We start from the raw sequence: 15,781 nt of genomic DNA, 5'->3' as shown, positions 1-15,781 counted from the left end.
TAAGTTTAATATTTTTTTATATTTATTTTGTATATAAACTAATACTGCTAAACTCTTATCTCTATTCACATATTTATTTATTTGTTTATTTATTTTGGACTTGCTATTTATTTATTTATGGCCAGATAATATACTTTACTCAATGAACTAAGGATTTAAGAAAAAAAATTCAAAGAATCAATAAAATTTATTATTTTTTACCAATATTTTGAGTCATTAGTCTAATTGTTTTAGTCTAAAAATCTAACAAATATATTTTTAGCTTATATTTTTAAATATTATTAGCAAACTAATGGCCAAAAATAATAAATTCTATTGATTCTTTAGTATTTTTTAGAACTTAATATATCGATAGATAAAATACTGAAATTTTAAAGACGGAGACTGAAATTTAAGTATCAGTCTCTATCTCAACAAACATAATACTGAATCTCTGTCTTCTAGTCTCAGTTCCAGTCTCTGCAAACAAACGCTACCAATTGATTTGATAATTAACTTAACTTGATTGAGTGGTCAACTTATTTATTTGTTTAAATAAATATTGAAGGTTTAAATTCTATTTTAGTATATACTATATAGGCCATGGATTTCTTACTCCTATTTTTATACAGGTGTATGATTCACCACTATTAAAATATTTACAAAATAAACCCCATGTTTTTATTTTTGAAAGAATTGATAATTAAACATTTGTCTTTTAATTTTTTATTTTACACATTTTTCTATTTCTTTTAATTTGAGTTTCAAAGAGAAGAATTTAGAGCTCTGCTAGGATTTTTACCCCTCTCTTTGTTTCCCATCAACGTCGTTCATTCTTTATTTCTCCCCCTTTGTGATAGCTCGTTTTCTGATCCTCTCCCTGCATCGTGGACGTTCTCTGATCCTCTCCATCCGCAGGATTGCTTGTTCTCCCTTGCATCGTGCTTGTTCTCTGATCCTCGATGCTGCAATACGCTGCTGTCGCCGCCGCTCGGATCCACCACTTCATTGTGTTTTGTCGTCTTTCTGTTCCTCTTTTTCATCAGCGACTCTGATCTCTGTCCTACTTCCTCCACCTCTGCCTCTGCAACCTACTCCTTTTTTCACTAATATTTTAAAAATATCTAGTTATTCTAAAACAATATGGAACAGGAACAATAAATATTTTTATTTTATTTTTATATTAAAATAACTATTATTTTTAAATTTAATAATTTATTAATTAATTTATATCTATTATACTATTATATACTATAATTATTTATTGAAAAATAATATTAATAGATATTATATAATTATGAAAAGAAAAAATAAGTGAATTTATAATTATTGTTAAATAAAAATATAACTCATTTAAGAATGAGTGAGTTTATAACTAAAATTAAATAAATTAAATAGAAGTAAACTATTTGATAAAAGATATCTATGTGTATTATAATTTGCATATATATTAACAAGGAGCATGACAACCTAGTGATTGTTCATGCATGCCACTTTCTCGAACAGGACACACGCGTTAGAGCACGATGGACTTGCGGAACACTGGTGCGCTATAGGTTCGCTTTCATTTGCGACCAAGTGGTTCGGTCAGACTGATAATCTTCATCGAATTTGACCGATTTTTGCCAGTTCGCTCCAAGTTTGACCAATTCGTAGCGGTTCTTTATCTTAAACAGTCCTAGCCTTGAACTGGACCGGTACAAGGCTTGGTTTACCAGTTTTTCGGTTGAACCGGACGGTCCAGTCCGATTTTAATAACTATGCTTACTGCTATTTTTAGAGTCCACTTCCATGTAAATATTCATGTATCCAAGGTTTAGGACCAAGTCCAAACCTAACAAAATACTCCAGAATTCTGCTAGATTCACCGTACAACTACCTATATTTGCAGTATAACAAGCTAAAAATTTATCTTTTTAGCCTCTTAATATACTGTCGTAAGCCGCCTGACCGTCCTTTTTATGAAAAGAAAAAATAAGTGAGTTTATAATTATTGTTAAATAAAAATATAATTAATTTAAAAATGAGTGAGTTTATAACTAAAATTAAAATAAATTAAATAGAAGTAAATTATTTGATGAAATATATCTATATGTATTATAATTTGCATATATTAATAAAAAATAAAACAATTCGGTGGCAAAAGAGGACATTTTAGTCAAAGATAACAAGGGTTTGAACCTCAATTCTCACATTTTGAGAAATTTTAAATTTTAAGTGGTTCAGATTGGACTAACTCGCTTCGGATTTAATCGGTTTGTTCTAATTCTATATCTTGTGCAGTTTAAATATTGGATCAGACCGATAATAAATTTGGTTCATCAGTCTTTCGGTCGAATTAATTGGTCTGGTCCAATTTTAATAACAATGTATAGAGTTACTTTAAAAGTTCTTAAGAACATAATTACATGATCGGTAATAATGTTAGTGTTTTCTCGATTTTTAGCAAATCGATGGTGGTTCGATATCTAGTGGTCTGGGAGCGAAACCTACTCCTCTTTGCAGGTACCAGTTTTCTAAAAGTGCATCAAAGTGTCTTCGATTAGACAGGTATTGGGAATAAAGATAAATTAAAATTTATAAATCAGTAAAAGAAACGAAAAGGTAAAGTTTTCCAAAAGAAAATGTGCTGAAAACAGAAAGGTTTGCGTTGAAATTGAAAGAAAGCAATAAAATGCCTTCGACTGGGTCAAAGGGCTTTGACATGAAAATCTAAAATATAGAAATGTAAATTGGGCAATGAAGATAAAGGATACTTGAAAGATAATTTTGCTTGAAATATAAGGTTTACAAGAAGATAAATTGAAAGAAAGAAAACATGGAAGGAACCCTACAGAAAAGTTACTCGATCGCAAACTCAAGAATTCTCTAGGATGTGAGTGTGCTTGAGTGTTTTTCTGAGTTAAAGTTCCAACCCTTATTCCCTAAAACCTCCTAGCATTTATAATCTACTTTTGGTAACTGACAACTAATTACAATTAATTACAAAATCACAGTCTTGAATGCATACTCCTTGGTAACCGTTCCTGCCTTTTGGCTATAAACATTTTCCATGATTTCTTCGCGTGATGAAAGCCTCTAACTTTCTCCACTACCATAACTGCTCGATTTACTTATTCGAATATCTTGTTCGATTACCTGTCTCGAAAATCTTGTTCGATTTGACTTATTCGATTTAATAAAGTAAATGTAATCGAATCCACGTCGATTACCTCCAGTCCACGCTTGCGCGTGCATCTTTTCGAAAATCGTTTGAATTCTCCGATTTCTTCATCACTTCGAACTATCTCGCCTTAATCGAAAAATATTTTTCGATCAACAAATTGCCCCCTTGAATTAATGTGTTTGCCTTCGATAACATTATTGGAAGATAAAACACTTAATCCAAATTTAAATTCAAATTTCAATCCCTTAAATCAGCAATAATTACCATTTAACCTTCCCATTAATGCTGATCCACTCAACACGTTTCCCAAGACTTATGCTTTCTCTTTCCACCACTTTACCTTCTTCGCGAAGTTACCTCTTTTTGCTTTCCTCCTGTAATAACGGCTACAGTAACACTTTAAATTTATCATTCTCACCCTTAACTTTTCAAAATTTCCTTCTTCTCTGTTCTGCAATGGCCACTTCCTCTTCCCATGCTGCTGCCCAAGACAAGGGTAAAGATAACATGGTTGCGCCACTAACTCCACCAGCCCTCCATATACTAAATCAAGTCAATGATGAAGTCATTGACGACCCACAGCTTCAAACTAATTATACCAGAATCTTAATCCCTTTCACAGTAGGGGGAGATACCCACTGCTTCCTTGGGCCCGTCAAATCCTTGGAGAGGGCAAATAAGAAAACATCTTTCTTTCCCAGTGCTCGAGGGAAAGATTTGTTAATTAACCAAACCCTTGATATCTCCCTCTTCATCAACCAGAAACCTTTCAAGAATAATCCAAAAATTAATCTTCGAGGGTCTGATTTTACAGCCTGGTATCAATACTTCGCCCTGACAAAGACGGCTGACTGGGGGGCTCTGGGGATCCAAGAACTGTTATGACTTTCTCACTTCTCACCTTCAACGCTCCCCTGGATGATTGGAGCTGTGACTTATTTTTGGAACCGGACAACCAACAACTTCCACCTTCCTTGTGGAATGATTGGTATGTCTCTTTTCGATGTAGCCGCTATCACAGGGTTTCCAATAAATTTTTCAGATTGTACTCCTAATATGCAGCCTGAGTGCCACTACAATATTGTCTTATCCACTTCTTACAGTGAGTTCATTGCCCAGAACATGGGTGCAGAAGGCACTGCTGTTACAGATGACGAGCATGTAGCCTTCCTATTCTATTGGCTGAATGCAATCATTTTCTGTTCTCGAAGCGTTCAGATGTCAAAATTTTTCCTTCTCTTGGCTGCTCTACTTCATGAAGGAAAAGCTCTCAATTTGGCCAAACTTCTCCTAGGGCATATCTTTGAAGAACTTGGCCAATTTGTACATTGTCTCCGAGACAACTGTATGATTAGTACAGGTGGCCCTCTCTGACTCCTCCAACTATGGCTTAATGCCATTTTCTAACATTTCATGACAAAGCCTGGAGGTGGTGGTACTGATAAACAACACATCGAAGGCTTTTGATTAGCTGATTACAAGCTCAACTTCCCAAATACACAAACGGATGAAGACCGATTCTGGGCTGTTTTTTCTCTCTTCCACTCTTGTAAAGATTTCTACAATGACAACCTCAATTTCGCTCCTTTTATGCGTCGAAATTATGGTCCTGTTTGGCTTGATCATTTACTCTTCCCAAATGACACTGAAGAAAACGAACTTGCCAATCGGAATTGGGCAAATTTACTAGCTGTCCAAATAATTCCTACAGGACTGCCTCAGCACAAAAAAGAAAGGTTCAAAGTGACCCTGTATGCCCCTCATTTTACAGCCAGGCAACTGAAATTTTCTCAAGCCATCCTATCTCCACTGCCTCGAAATAGTGACCCATTCTGCCACATCATTTTGACTTCCCAAAAGGAACTTGATGCTTGTCTTTTAAAAAACCAGCAACACAAGGAACGTTTCAATTTCGTTGTTTATGACCGCAACTCCTACATCACCAAATCCTGCTTCGAATGGTGGACTGCTTATTACTCTAAATACACTCGTACCTTAGAGGAAATTCAGCAATATGCGATTCGAATAGCTCCTGCTGCTGAGGGTTCTCCAAAAAGAACCCAAAAAAGAAAAGCTGAGACCACAACCTCCTCACAACAACCACAACACAAAAGTCGAAGGACTACTACCAAGGCTTCTAGAAGGGTAATTACTTTTACATATTCCTGTACTCGAAATTGAAATATTTTGAAAACCACATTTGCTTAATAGCATTCAATTTTGATTTTCCATCAGTTACGACTGCAGCCATCAAGTGAAAGCTCTGATGGAAGTGGGCAACTCATCTAAGACATTCTTGCTGCTTCCTCTCAATAGGAGGATACGGCCGATTTAGACCCTGGTGCTCGATTGATTCGAAAACCAAGACTCATTCTGGTAACATTATCATTTCTACACATACTTTATTTAAGTTAGAATAAATCTCAACTTATAATTATGTACCTTTATGTCAGCCTTCCATTGCTTCTCACTCAATCACATCTCCTGTGGCCCCTGATCAACCGCCTCTGCAACAACAATTTGATCTGGGATACTCTACATCCCACGATTCGATCCAAGCCACAGAATCCACTCAACCACTTCAAGCTGCCTTTCCACCTCCCCATATAACACAAGTGGTCGATTTGACAAAAGATCCTTCACCGCATTCTCCAACACAAACTCAGATACTTGAGTCAACCTCACTAAACAACCAGGTTGCACTTTCTGCTAAAAATCAAGTGGCCCCAGATTCTGATTTTGTCTCTCGAGTTTCTGAGACTACCAATTCAGACTCATCTCGATCCAGAGTTTTAGAAACTCCTCAAGGATTTTTAATCCTCCTCAACAGACTGGATTTCAAACTCCCCCAGGACCAGGATCTGGAAATTCGAGCGCTTCTACCACACTTCCAAGTGCTACTTTAGTTAGCCTGATCTCTGTCTTAAACCATGCTATCCAGGAAGACGAAGTGCCTATACCAGTGCCAACACTTCCAAGACCTTCTACATCAAGACCTTCATTTGAGTTGAGTGTTGATATTCGAGAACAACTTTGTTCTCTTCTTAAACTCTTGGATCATCCACCTGCTGCCTGGATCAGTGATGCACTTCTCAACTAGTTTCTATCTGATATTTTAAATTTTGCCTTTCAATTCCCGGCTTCTACCCCACATTCTGCCATAGTCCAACAATGCAAACAACTTGCCAATGACAGCGTAACTTTCCAAAGCAAACTTCAAGAGATCGAAAACAGTGAAGCTAAGATCTAAACCGAAGTGGAGAGTTGCACTACAACCCTTCAACCAATCAAAGCTTCCCGTGAAGAATTCGATTTAAGGATCTCTCATGCTATTTCTGTTCAAGATTTTTATGACAAAGAATAAGCAAGACTTGAAACAGAATTATCCCAAATCAATGAAAAGCTCGCCAAAATACGCCAAAGACGAGCTGATATAGCCAAACCTCTGACTACTGCTCAGCAGGAACAACAAAATCTCATCCAAAAAATTATTGACAACAAAAGGGCAAAGCTACGTTCAGATTTGGCAAAACTTTTGGCATCTTGAATTTCTTTACTTCAGGCTTTACTTCTTTGTAATGGTTTCTATCTTTTTTGGACTTATGCATGGTTGACTTTAATTTAGCCAACAGTAATACCGTTTCATGTATTTTCCATTAATCGAGTGAATTATTTTTCCCGACTCGATATCCTTAATTTGATATGCATTCACAGAATATGATCCTATCACTTGAAAATGGCCTTCCCAAGTTTGGGACCATTTGCCAAGAAATTTCGATTTCTTTTTCATTAGCAAAATAACTTTTAAAACCAACTCGCCTATATCAAAATATTTTTCCCTTATTCGACGATTATAACTTCGAGCAATACTTTCTTTTTATCGAATCATATTATCAATTGCCAGGATTCGCTCTGAGTCTAATTCATTCAACTCATCAAACATTGCATTCCAGTAATCATTAACTGGCAAATCATTTTGTTTTGATACTCTCAAAATATTCAAATTAATTTCTAATGGTAGCACTGCATCATGGCCATAAACTAATTTATAGGGTGAAGTATTTGTTGACCCTCTTGGTGAATTTCAATAAGCTCAAAGTACTTGGCTTAAAGTCTCATGCCATGTTTGAAGCTTATTTCCGATATGCTTCTTTATCAGACTTATCAGAATTTTATTTGCTGCCTCAACTTGCCCATTAGCTTGAGCATAATAAGGAGTTGAAGTAATCATATTGATATTCCTCGAGGCTGTAAAGTTTTTAATTTGTTGACCAGTAAATATAGTTCCTTGATCAGTACTTAATGTTTGAGGAATTCCAAATCGATGGATAATATGTTCCTCAACAAAGTCTATTATTTCACTTTGACCCACTTCTACTAGAGGAATTGCTTCAACCCACTTTGTAAAGTAGTCAATTGCTACCAAGATAAACTTGTGTTGTTTTGATGAAGGAGGGTGGATCAATCCAATCAAATCTAAAGCCCAACGTCTAAATGACCATGGTTTTATTATCGAATGCAGCTCGGATGCAGGGATCTACTGTATCGAACCATGTAATTGACATTCTTGACATACTTTTGCATAATCAATGCAATCTTTTATCATAGATGGGATCTACTATATCGAACCATGTAATGACATTCTTGACATGCTTTTGCATAATCAATGCAATCTTTTATCATAGATGGCCAGTACACGTGATTACGATATAACACCCATTTCATTTTCTTTCCAGCCTGGCACCACATATCCCATTATGGACTTTGCCCAAAGAAACATTTTGATCATCTTGGCCTAAACATCTCAACAAATTCCCATCGATCCCTTTCTTATACAACTCATCAGCCATCAAGACAAAATTTATTGCTTGCAATTTCATCTTTCTGTCGACTTGAATATTGGGATCCTTTAAATACTGAGCAATAGGCTTTCTCCAATCATTATCCCCCCATTCATCTATACACAAAGCCTCTCTTTCATTTGCAGGCACTAATATTTGATGGATACTAGTCAATTTTTTAAGAGTCTCCGGACCAATTCTATATCTCGAAGCAATTTGGGCTAATTCATTAGCAATTTTATTATGAATTCTGGGGATGTGGACTAAAGAAACTTTTCAAAAGGAAGTTAACAACTCCTAAGCAGTTGTCAAATACTTTTGCAACTTCTCATTATTGCATCTAAACTCCTTCGACAACTACTTTAAAACCAACTGGAAATCCCCTAATATCTGGACTTCCAAAGCCCCTTTATTAATTAATATTTTGAGACCCAGAATTAAAGCCTCATACTCTGCCACTTTATTCAAAAAAATATATTTTAATTCAAACAAGAATTCTGATGGAACCTCCTCTGGAGAAATGATAAGAATTCCAACTCCTGCACCATCCTTATGCTTCGATCCATCAAAATATAACTTCTAATAATCGACTTCAATGTCGACTACATTTGCCTCCTGGTCATTCAGATCTTTCGAATTATCTACAAGAAAATCTGCAATGACCTGACCTTTTACAGACTTGGCTGGGACATATTGTAAATCAAACTCTGTTAATGCCAGCATCCATTTCCCTCGTAACATTGGGAAACTCAACATATATTTGATGAGATCAGTTTGCGCTATAACCTTCACCGATTTAGCCACCATATAACATTTCAATTTCATACAGGCATAGTATAAAGACAGACATAATTTTTCTATCGGGGAATATCTTGTCTCGATATCAGTTAAAACTCGACTAAGATAATAAACTGCTCGTTCATGCCCATTCTCATCATCTTGGGCCAGCATACACCCAATTGTATTTATAGATGCTGCAATGTACAACTTCAAAGGCTCATGTGGACGAACATTCGCCATAATTGGAGCCTTAGATAAATAAGCCTTAATCTAATCGAATGCTAATTGATGCTCATTCATCCATTCGAACTGTGAATCATTCTTTAGTTTCACTAAAGGTGTAAATACTCGAGTTCGATCGGAAAGATTTGAAATAAACCTTCTAAGATAATTTACCTTACCTAAGAAGGATTGCACTTCTTTCTTCGATTTAGGTGCAGATAGTGCTAATATTGCATCTGCCTTATTTTTATCGATTGCAATTCCCTTTTTGTGAACAACAAAACCCAGGAAATTACCAGCTGATACCCCAAAAGCACATTATAAATGGTTCATTTTTAATCCCTTCTTCCTCATGGTGGTAAACGCTTTTCTTAAGTGATCAATATGTTGATTCATTGAAATCGATTTGACCATAACGTCATCAATATACACCTCCATAAATTTTCTAATAAACTCATGGAAAACAGTATTCATCGCCCGCTAGTATGTTGCACCTGCGTTCTTTAAACCAAAAGGCATAACTACCCATTCATAAGTACCTAATGCCCTAGGACAACGGAAAGCGGTTTTGGACACGTCATCTTCTGCAATGAAGATTTGGTTATATCCTGAATAACCATCCATAAAACTTAAGATTTCGTTTTCTGCTGCAGAATCAATCAACATATCTGCAATTGGCATAAAATATTCATCTTTTGGAGTAGCATTATTTAAATCTCGAAAATCAATGCATACTCTTAACTTTCCATTTTTCTTCATAGACAATGTTCGAAACCCACTCAACATAGTGTGCAGTTTGAATAAACTTTGCTTTAATCAAACGTTCTATTTCTTCTTTAATCTTTTCATTGATTTCTGGAGCAAAACGTCGTGGAGTTTGCTTCACAGGTCTAGCATTTGGTGTTAATGCTAATCGATGTTCCACAAGTGAACGATCAAGACCAGACATCTCATGATAGTCCCAAGCAAAATAGTCTTTAAACTCATGTAAAAGATGAAAAAGTTCAGTTCGAAAAGGATCAACAAGACCCTTGCAAATGTAAGTAATTCGAACATCATCAGCAGTTCCCAGGTTAATTTCTTCTAAGGGATCTTGAGATTCAAATCCCTTAAAATGCTCCTCATCTTTTACAGAATTTTTCTCAAAACCCAAAGGTTTCAAATCATAGATGCAGTCAAAGGTAAAATCAACAACTTCATTAGAAATAGAATAGACTGAATTATCCACTTTTTTTATATTACTTCGATTTTCAACACAATGTGCTTCTGCTATTAAATCAGCCATTGGATTCAAAGCATCACTTTCATTACACATAGGAGAAATATTTAAATTATGACAAAACTTGACTGAAGATATCGAGCTGATACAATTACTATTATTAAAAGAACTCCTAAACCTACATGATTCCACTTCAACAGAAGAATCATTTTTATTTTTTTACAAGAATAAAATTACTTAAATAATTATGCAAGGTTACCAGGTAATCGAAAACTTTCTCAAACTGGTCCATAGAGAAATCTTCAGAAGATATTCAAGACAGACAATCCCAACCAGTTGGAGCAAATCCTAATTCTGGGTAACACAACTTCACTGAAAGGCCTTCGGAAGACAAATAGCAACCTTCACAATTTTAGGAATTCAGTGTTCGGTCAACTTTCAAAGGTTTCAATTTAGGATTATACATCCTGAAATCAACATGCATTTGTTCGACATAGAGGTTCGAATCTGCCTTGATGACTTCAGGTTTACCATCCTTGTTTAAAGAAGAACACTTTGATGCACAATGGAAGGTACTGCACCCACACCATAGATCCAATCTCGCCCCAGCAGAGCATTATAGCTGGCTCTCGATGGAACCACCACAAACACAGTGTTGCGCTCAGATGAGCCAACCTTCACAGTCAGAGTAACCAGCCCTTTTACCAGAGTTGAAGCCCCACTATAATCTGTCACAGCAATGTTTGTGGGGACCAAATCATCAGGATATTTTTCCATTTTCATTAACATCCTCTCGGGCAAAAGACTTATTGTCCCCCCCCCATCGATCAAGACTTTGTTTACTTTGATCCCACTCAAAGTGGTGGTTATATGGAGCGGGCGAAGATGAGACATTTGTTTCTCTGTAGGCCGAAGAAAATACCCCGGCTCGTCTTTAGTTCGGATAAAAGAAAAAGCTTCCTCATCCTCCATATCATAATCTTCATCTGGGTCACCTTCATATTCCCCCAGATATTCAGTCGGAATAATCGAAATCGTTCCAATCATGTCATCATCACATTCGTCAAAATATTCCTCATTGACATCAACTTCTTTATTTTTGTCGACCCCTGAAGATTGAGCTACTGATTTCCCTTTTTCCATCTTTGCAGGAGATGGAATTTCCTTTGGACAAGTCTCTCCATCAGAAGGAAAGACAATTCGGGAATGCACATAAGGGGTTGCCTCCTTGCTTACTTCCGCCTGAGGTTTTTTATTTTGATTGAAGTTCCTCCTACCTCCTTTGCCTCTCGGATACCCTCTTGCTCGACCACGATAGTAAGGATATCAATTTCGAGGAGGTCCCTGATGACCCTACAGAGGGTTGCATCGATATAGAGCATCCCTCTTCTGGAACTCCTGACAGTTCCGAATCCACTGGACACCTATAGCCTGAGATCGGCTTAAAGGTGTAGTCACACTTGGTTGAGGAGTCTTAGAACTCTGACCCTCTATACGCTGAATCGGCTGCATCTGGCATGCCTGTTCTTCCTTATGAGCCAGCTCTTTCTTCATTCTCTCTTTTTCGAAGATCGCCGCTGCCTCAGCATCAAAAACGGAATTACACTATGGATACAGAGATACGTCCCGATCTTTAATCTTTTGTTGAACTAGAAAGTCCAATAAACCATCTCCCACTCGGGGATACACCGATCTAACCTGTGACTTAAAATCATCAAGAGCCACATCGAAATTATAGGACATTCCAACCATGTTCACTCCGAAACATGGTTCAACAAAGCTGGCATCCGCCTCGAAGGGATCAACATCAACCTTCATCTCCTTCTTGCCATCATCAAATTTCAACCGTCCCTCCATTATTGCTTCCTGAATTAAGTCCCTGAAACGAACATAACTGTTAGTCGAATGACTTGTTGCTTGGTGAAATTTACAATAAGGTTTTCCTTTCAAATCTTTCACCGAAAGTAAAGTTCTACCCTCAGACAAAATTAACTGTTTATCTTTAAGCAACACATCGAAAATCTGATCAGATTTTGAAATATCAAAACTATATTTCTTTTCACTTTTCAGTTTTGAATCATTCGACTTTTTATTACTAGGAAGCTTTTTAAGTAAGGAGCAGACATATAGAGGGCCTTTCTTAAGTTCGGCCAAATCGACTTCTGTTTCGAAATCAAGTTTCTCGTCCGAGGATTCCATAGTCACATAAGCAACTTTTTCTTTTCGAGTAAAAAGTTTACTATTTGATCGTTGCTCACTCCGATATTTCCCTTTTTCCTTTTTCAAAAGTTCAGTCTGACGAACCTTTTCAGCCAAATATGCTAAATCAGGAATATGCACAATAAGTTACTTTCTGTGCATATAAAATCCTAGCCCCATAGTTGCTATTTTCACTACTTGGCTTTCAGGTAATGAAACATAGCATCTGCTTCTAGCATTGTTGAAATGTATCATGTAATCATCAATGATTTCACAATTTTCACGTTTCAAGGCTATTAGATTAGTAACTGTCACATTCATTTTCCCTCGATAGAACTGAGCGTGGAATGCAGTTTCTAACTGATTTCATGTCCTTATCGAATTTGGTCTAAGATTTGAAAACCAAGTAAATGCATTCTTCGTCAACGAAGAAGGAAAAAACTTCATTTTTAAATTTTTATCATTGGCTAAGTTTCCGATCTCAACTAAGTATCGAGCGACATGTTCAGTAGTTGATTCTCCAACTTTCCCAGCAAAATTTTAGATTATCTTTGGACTTTTCACCCCTCTTGGCACTTCAGTTATTTGAACAACTTGGGAGAAGGCAGGCACAAAGTGGGGTCAATTCATAAAATCAACATTCAGACCAACTCGATTAAGAACTTCTTCCACAATTTTGGTGACTTGATAACATTCACCGCCATGATTAGCACGTAATCTGGCTAGAAAGTCATCAGCATTTTAACCTCGGGGAACTACATGAGGATTTTCTCTATTAAAATTATTTTCATTTTGAAATATATTCTCGAATCCCTCATTATTTCCCTTGGAATTATGCCTTTCACCTTCCTCATAATCTACGATTCGAGCAATTCGTTCGACTTGTCTAGCATTGGATTCAAAAATTGTGGTCATCTGTTGAGTCAGCAATTGATCAAGTCATGATGATTTTCCTCTATTTGCTGTCGATACACTGCCATCGAATTAGCAGCATTCGAAGTAGAGCCCACATTATAATCACGAGAGTACTCAGAATGTTGTTGTGGGTTTTGGGGATTATTTTCTCCATTTACACTCCCAAATCGAACAGGCGGAACAAAACTACCTACCGGCGGAGTATAACTAGGAGGAAGGCCATAAGGGGGCCAACTGGTAGTTATTGGAGGAGGTGGCAAATTACCACGTGGACGAATATTTTGTCCAATATTTCCAGTTTGTACAGTGGTAACTGCTATATTTTCACTTCCAATTGCACCTTCTGAACGTGAAGTCACGTCCGCTTATTGCACAATTACTAGTAAATTATCATTGGTGGAGGAACCACCATTCACATTTGACACTTCATTAGCCATGTGAATGATTTTTCTACTCCTCAATTGCATACACCAAATGACACACAAACTTTTGACACACTTTAATTTTAAAATTGTCCCACCGGACGTGCCAATTTGTTTTGTCGATTTTTAGCAAATCGATGATCGTTCGATATTTAGTGGGTTGAGAGTGAAAACTACTCCTCTTTGCAGGTACCGGTTTTCTAAAAGTACATCAAAGTGTCTTCAATTAGACGAGTATTGGGAATAAAGATAAATTAAAATTTATAAATCAGTAAAAGAAACGAAAATGTAAAGTTTTCGAAAAGAAAATGTGCTGAAAACAGAAAGGTTTGCGTTGAAATTGAAAGAAAGCAATAAAATGCCTTTGATTGGGTCAAAGGGCTTTGACAAAATGCAGAAATGTAAATTTGGCAATGAAGATAAATGGTACTTGAAAGATAAATTTGCTTGAAATATAAGGTTTACAAGAAGATAAATTGAAAGGAAGAAAACATGGAAGGAACCCTACCGAAAAATTACTCGATCGCAGACTCAAGAATTCTCTGGGATGTGAGTGTGCTTCAGTGTTTTTCTGAGTTAAAGTTCCAACCCTTATTCCCTGAAACCTCCTAGTATTTATAATCTATTTTTTGTAACTGACAACTAATTATAATTAATTACAAAATCACAGTCTTAAATGCATACTCCTTGGTAACCGTTACCGCCCTTTGGCTATAAATATTTCCCATGATTTCCTCGCGTGATGAAAGCCTCTAACTTCTCCACTACCACAACTGCTCGATTTACTTATTCGAATATCTTGTTCGATTACCTGTCTCGAAAATCTTGTTCGATTTGACTTATTCGATTTAATGAAGTAAATGTAATCGAATCCGCGTCGATTACCTCCAGCCCCTCCAGCCCCGTGCATCTTTTCGAAAACCGTTTAAATTCTCCGATTTCTTCATCACTTTGAACTACCTCGCCTTAATTGAAAAATATTTTTCGATCAACAAGTAAATTTTTATTAATATTTGTAGTTATCAAATATTTTGGTTACACGACTTCACTGATTTACTGACGTACGGCATACTAATATACGTACTAGAACACCATTGATATAACTATCTATATATATTTTTTTATACGGGAGTGTTAGAGACAGCAAATTTTGTATTTTATAACCATTAATTAGTTATCAATAATATTTTTAATGATGTGAGATTATATTTAATAATAAAAAATCACTTATCTTTTATTATAGTTAAATACTGACCAAATTATTAAAAAAGTACTGTCCAAGACTTTTCCTTTCCCATATAAACAATTTATATCCATTGCATGTATTAATAATTTATATATAAACTTTGATGTCACTTGTCAGTGTGCGTTGTGTTTTCCATGAAAAGATAAAACAATTAATAAATGTTTTAGAAGAAAATTAATAAATAATAAAATCATGTAGCTAGAACACACTATTAATTTATATGAATTGAAAATACATAACATTGATAACAAAAGTGTAACATTACAAGATATCGTAAGGCACATGCATGGAAGACACGTACAATACAAGACGTACACGTACATATAACATGGTGTATACAGAGGTATAGAGATAAAAATACTCTGTACTTTATTTCATAACTCTTATATATGTAGTGATGGAAGCTGGGGCAGGTGATGCATAGATTATCGATGGAAAGAGCTATGCATATTTTGCGATCTTACGTGGAAGGGAGTAAGAATCGCAACAATAGACTAAGATGCCAATAAAGCAAAGGTGATGGCATGTGCTGAGCTCTCCTCCTTTACCCAACATATAATATTCTGCTCCACCAGGGACTGATTCCAACACTTTTGTTATGCTTCCTGCATGCTCCATATAGTTATAAAAAATAAATAGTATGTACCTACTTATGATGGTTACGATAGTTATGTAAATATTACCATTAAAGTTATTTTTAATATTTTGAAAATATTTTTTAAAAGTATTGTAAAATAATAAAAAATATTATTTAATTTTAGTAATATTTTTTGAAATATTATAGATCTATAA

The 15,781-nt window shown here is 35.8% G+C and overlaps 1 long non-coding RNA gene across 1 annotated transcript in view; it reads right to left on the bottom strand.

Moving 5' to 3' along the window:
- The window catches only part of LOC107637718, a 1,155-nt gene continuing 558 nt past the window's right edge, over positions 15,185–15,781 (bottom strand). Inside the window, exon 2 of the long non-coding RNA XR_001619481.2 lies at positions 15,185–15,594. This is a non-coding gene — a long non-coding RNA (uncharacterized LOC107637718). The remainder of the gene's footprint in view (positions 15,595–15,781) is intronic.

Source organism: Arachis ipaensis, chromosome B04 (genome assembly GCF_000816755.2).
Source record: "Arachis ipaensis cultivar K30076 chromosome B04, Araip1.1, whole genome shotgun sequence".
NCBI classification, from domain to species: Eukaryota; Viridiplantae; Streptophyta; class Magnoliopsida; order Fabales; family Fabaceae; genus Arachis; species Arachis ipaensis.
Note: the sequence above shows the minus strand (reverse complement) of the source record. Positions and strands in the feature narration are given on the sequence as shown.